The following is a 6000-nucleotide window of genomic DNA, read 5'->3' on the forward strand; positions in this document are numbered from 1 at the left end:
GCAAAATTTAAAAGAGGTAGAGAATTGAACAAGTGGGTATCTGGAGACATTACAGGTAAACAGAAAAGCGAGAGCACAGACCCTAAGGCAGGAGTCGATGTGTTTCAGGGGCACCCAGCAGGCCAATGAGGCTGGAGTAGAGTGAGCAAGAAGGGGAATACAGTGATAGGAATAGAAATTAGAGAGGGAATGTGGGAATTGGGAGTGTCAGATTGTATAGGCTATTTTTTTTTTTTTTTTTTTTGAGACGGAGTTTTGCTCTTGTTGCCCAGGCTGTAGTGCAATGGCACAATCTCTGCTCACGGCAACCTCCGCCTCCTGGGTTCAAGCAATTCTCCTGCCTCAGCCTCCCGAGTAGCTGGAACTACAGGCATGTGTCACCATGCCTGGCTAATTTTGTATTTTTAGTAGAGACGGGGTTTCTCCATGTTGGTCAGGCTGGTCTCGAACTCCCAACCTCAGGTGATCGCCTGCCTTGGCCTCCCAAAGTGCTGGGATTACAGGCCTGAGCCACCGTGCCTGGCCTGTGTAGGCTATTTTAAAGACTGTGGGCTATTTTAAAGATTTGGATCTTGCTTTGAATAAAATGAGAATTGTATGCTAGTCATCCTCCTCCAGGAAGCCCTCCCTGACTGTCTCTGGTTAGATTAGGTGCCTCCTCTGTACTCTCACAGCCTCTTGGGCTTCCCCTGTAGTAGCACTTATCTATGGTAAATAATTGCTTCATTATCATCTATGTTGCCTGCTCAATTGTGAGCTCCATGAGGACACACTGACATTATGTTGATTATAGGGGATCTTTGTGAGGATATAGACAGAAATAAGAAAGTCAAGTCAAGATATATAGCCACACAGTTAGACTTCACAGAGATCATAAAAAAACTTAGAGAACTAGAACTGGTTCAGGATACAGCATAGTTCTAGAAATTAGGTGGTTTCATTGCTGCCTCTGAATTGGGCATTCATTGATCTCTACTCTTATGTTTCACTGTTATGGTCACTTAGTACTCTGTCCTTGCTTCTATGGCATCCAACACTTCCAACCAGTATGAGTTTATATTTCCAAGGAAAAGGATCTTGTTGGTTTGACCATACCCTAGTCACTAACTCTGTTGGGCAGAGATTTCTTGTTGAGCCACACTGTGGATTCTTGGTCAGCCAATAGATTGGCTGTCTTTGGGTCTGATCTTCATCTTTTTTTTTTTTTTTTTTTTTTTGAGACAAAGTTTTGCTCTTGTCACCCAGGCTGGAGTGCAATGGCGCGATCTTGGCTCACTGAAGCCTTCGCCTCCAGGTTCAAGCGATTCTCCTGCTTCAGCCTCCCGAGTAGCTAGGACTACAGGTGCACACCAGCACGCCCAGCTAATTTTTTTGTATTTTTAGTAGAGACACACCAATTCTGGTTTCAACATGTTGGCCAGGCTGGTCTCGACCTCCTCACCTCAGGTGATCCGCCCGCCTTGGCCTCGCAAAGTGCTGGGATTACAGGTGTGATGCACCACACCCAGCCAGGTCTTCATCCTTGATCCAGTTTGCTGTGGCCAGGGTGGTAAAGTCACTTAATACCACATGTGGTCATCTATACATAAGGGAGCACCCAGGGACCCTCCTCTTGGCCAAGAGCTGTAGATGTAGCAGCTACTCGTCGGATAATAGATTCCTCTCCAGTACAGCTTAGCACAGTGATTGGCAAACAGGAAATATCAATAAATCCATCAATCTTGTGTAGAGTCCTCCTCTCTCAAGGGCCCAGCACAGTCCCTGGAACAGAGTAGACTAAAATAATTATTTTGGAATAGTAGGCCAGCGTATCCAGACAGCATAGCACAGAAAGAAGCAATGTAGAGTAGTGGTTATGCATGTGGATTCTTGTCATAGACTGCTTAAGTTCAAATTCCAGCTCTGCCACCTAGCAACCGTATGACCTTAAGTAAGCTACTTAACCTGTCTGAGACTTAGTTCTTATGCCTGTAAATGAGGCCACAAATGGCCCCAACATCATAGGAGTGTTGGGTGCATTACATGAGATAATACACAAAGTACTTTTCTGCATTCCTGGCACATAGTGGTGCCTCGATGGATAGTAGTGCCAGTGCTATTATTTTTGTGAGACTCATGCTAATGAACATGGAGCTCTAGGCCAAATACTAGTCTGGAAGACAGTAGTCATCATACTATGCAGAGAGCTTCCTAAGGACACGCCAATTCTGAGATGTTCAGCGCCATTGTCACTAGCAGACCCACTTTCTTTCCTGTGCCCTCACCCACCAGGTTATAAGTAACCTGGAGTTTATGGGTTATCCAGACAACTGTTGCTGACTTTAACAAAGAAAGATACTAGGATCCAAACCTTTCTGGGTCCATAATAAATATATTAGTTATTGGTCAACCTGTTGCTATACCCTTAATCTGAAGTGAGGTGGTATCCAGGCAGAGTATGGAGAGAGAGGTGGGGGCAATGACCATAGCCAAGGATTCTGTAAGTCATAACTCGGTTTCTATGCAAGTTAACCTTAATATATCCAGCATGGAGCAGCCGACTGGTCATCACTTCTAGGCACAAAAGGATCAATGAGAAGGTTGAGACGGAGACAGATGTCTGTGCATTTACATGAATATAGACATGTGTGAGGTTGGTTGGGGGATTTTTTTTTTTTTTTTTTTTTTGAGACGGAGTCTCGCTCTGTCACCCAGGATGGAGTGCAGTGGCGCAATCTTGGCTCACTGCAAGCTCCGCCTCCCGGGTTCATGCCATTTTCTTGCCTCAGCCTCTCCGAGTAGCTGGGACTACAGGCGCCCGCCACCACACCTGGCTAATTTTTTTGTATTTTTAGTAGAGACGGGGTTTCACCATGGTCTCGATCTCCTGACCTCTTGATCCGCCCGCCTCGGCCTCCCAAAGTGCTGGGATTACAAGCGTGAGCCACCGCGCCCGGCAAGGTTGGGGGCTTATTCAGGGCTGGGGCAAGCCCTAGCCCTACACCTTCTTGAACCCCTCTTCAGGCTGGCATACAAACTGGGACTGAGAGCAGATGGAAGGTGAGGCTTTTCTTTGGGACCTACTTAGGAAGGGCTCACAATGGAGGAGATGACAGGAAGGTTTGGGGAAAGGAATAAGAGTACCTGCCGTGGCTTGGGGTGTGTTGAGGGGTTGGAGGGGTGATGGGCATTGGGAAGGAATAGAGAGAACAGAGGGAAGATGGAGTCCCTGCTGCAAGCTGAGCCCTCAGTAGACTGGGCAAGGAACAAGGAGAGATCCCCTTTCCACCAGAGCACTGTAGTGGCCTGCGGTGGACAGGAGTCTGAACAGCTTCCCTTCAGGGCTTTCTGGGGCAGTATGGCCAGGCCTCCTAGTTACCTCCAGGTGCTCCAACTGTGACAAAGCTTTCTATTCGGCCTGCCCGCACAAGGAGCACCACACAGCCATGCCAACTCCACCTTTACTGTGCACAGCACCCTTGTGGCTTTGAGGCACACTTGTCAAGGGAGAAGCTTTTATCCAGGCAACCAATTGTGTTTCCCCACTAATTCAGCTATGAATTTCCTTTGAGGAAATGGTGCCTCAGGCACCACCAGGGGGCACTAGGGCCTCTAGGCACCAGGGGCCAAGGAAAATGAAATCCTCTTTCGTGGAGGCCCCAAGTCCAGGTTCTGAGCCTCCTGCAGCAGTTCTCTCCAGCAACACCTTGGCGCAGCAGACCAGGGAGGCCGCGTTGTTGGCTTATCTAATGAGAAATGAGAGGACTGGGCCAAAGAGCCCTATTTCTGTCCAGCCCTACACTACCTGCCATAAAATTAAATGATCACAATGAGTACATTAATTACCTGACATGAATGCTTTAACATAACAAAATTATTAGCCATTCTAGATTTAGTGTTTGTACAGCACTTTATATTTGCAAGGGCGTTGCAATAACTTACGCTGCTGAGGGTGCGTTTCAGGCCCTGAACGACATCCTAAAGGTTTTCTTCTGGCCAGCCAGCTGTCTGGCCTCTCCACAGCTGGTCCCCTGCCCTTCTTGTCTTCACTGACTGCTTTTCTTCTCCAGCTGCCGCCTGGCGTCTCCTCCTTGCAGCTCCTTCATCTGTTCACTGAATGCCTTTTACCTCAGAGAGCCATGAGACAGTGTCTTCACTTGTGCCCGTATTACCTACCTGATCCTGCATCAAAATTAAAGGGCTCAAGGGCAGCAGCCATGGGTGCGGTGGGTCTTGGTGCCCAGCAAGCCCCTCTCCTGTTCTGCTAGCTGTGGCTGCAAGTGTGGACACGTGATGGACTCTACACACAGTAGGGGCTCTACTATGTAGGGGCTCCGAGTTTTGGACCTGATGTTGCTCAAACTCCACAGGAACTGACTGCACATCCTGCCTCAGTTCATTTGTTGAGTGCTCACTTTACCCACATGACAGCAAGCCCTGGGTCCTTGGGGAGCATGGCATTGAGGAGACTCACTACTGTGCAGATTCAATTCCAGACTGGATGGGATATCATAGGAGACCGCACTAGTAAAACTTGTTGCAGTTGGCTTGAGTGTGAAATCTGCTTCCCAGGCAGAGAGATCAAAGCCCAGTTGATGGATGTGTGTATACCCAGCTCTCCTTGCTTGCTTTCATCTTCCTTCCAGGAAGAGGAGTAAACATTCAGCTAGTGAGCACTGCAGGTGTTCCCTTGAGTGGAAAGGAATATCACTGACAGCACATAAGACCACCAATGAAGGTATCCATGAGGATACCAAGGGCCTCAAGGAGGATCAAAACGAAGGGCATTTGCAGCAGCAGTTCTAGAATTTTAATATAGGATCATCTTTGGGGCAGCAGCCATTTGGCTGGAAGGCAGCTGGGGAGATGTACCTTGAAGCTACATTCGTATAGCTCATATGATACAGATCAAATGTTTCCTAACGTGTTTTTAGTCATACTTTATGGAAGCTGAGAAAACATCCATTTTTAACATGAAGTATATCATAGTGCATAGTATAGTGGTTAAGAGCAGAATCAAGAGGTGGATTGCTCGGCTACAAATGCCACCTTCATCATTAACCAGCTAGGTGACTTCAGGCAAGGGCTTTAGCTTCTTTGTGCCTCAATCTCCTCATCTATAAAATGTGGATAACTGTAGTATCTGCATCAGACTTGCCATTAGGATTAAGTGAGTTAATCCACATAAGCCATTTAGCATATGCTCATTAAGAGTTAGCTGTTATTATTTATTGGCAGAGACTTGGAAGGGCCTGGTATTTGGGAGTAAATTTTCAAGTCATTCAAAGTGAGGGAGATAGGGAGAGGGATTCAAGATTTAGGCTAACAGGGATGTGTGCTGTGAGGTATTGAGGAGCCTCCTAGTAAAGTCCAGAGAATTCCACCTCTAAAGGGGTCTTGGAGGGGAAAGGGCTGTGTTCCAGGTGATCAAAGACGCTCAGCCTTTCTGTGTGCATCAAGTTTGGAGGTTGGGGGCTCCCCAACAACCCCTTTGACTGGACTAGATGTTGCATCGAATGGTAGTAAGGAAAATGAAGCATTCTCTTGCTTTTCCAAGCATAGTCTGGGGGACTCTCCCTAGTCCAGGACACAGCCCCCATCAGACCAGCTGGACTGAAGGGCCCTACTCCTCCTGCCTGCCCCCACTGCCCTCCAGGCTCTCTGCCTCCTAGAGACTCTGAAACAGTGGCTACTCCAAGGGAGGGGACATCTGGGTTCCTGGCCCTGACCCAATGGGGAAGTGGAGTAGAAATGAGCCAGGCATGCAAGGAAAGCTGGTCCCTGGCAAGGTCCTGGTAAGTCCCAGGCCCACAGGCTGAGGGTCCTGCGGCATGTAGTGCCACATCTCCCTCTTCAGTGAAACAAGATGCTCTCACAGAGTTCCTCTGAAAGCCTCTTTCATCAACAAGTCCATTTGTGATTCTGTCTCTTCTTGTGGTGACCACCAGGAAAATGAGAGAGCAGAGCTGCATTCTAGGGTTTTGCTATGACTCTTCTAGGCCCAATCTTAAAACTGAGATG

Source organism: Hylobates moloch, unplaced genomic scaffold (assembly GCF_009828535.3).
Source record: "Hylobates moloch isolate HMO894 unplaced genomic scaffold, HMol_V3 SCAFFOLD_8, whole genome shotgun sequence".
Taxonomy (NCBI): domain Eukaryota; kingdom Metazoa; phylum Chordata; class Mammalia; order Primates; family Hylobatidae; genus Hylobates; species Hylobates moloch.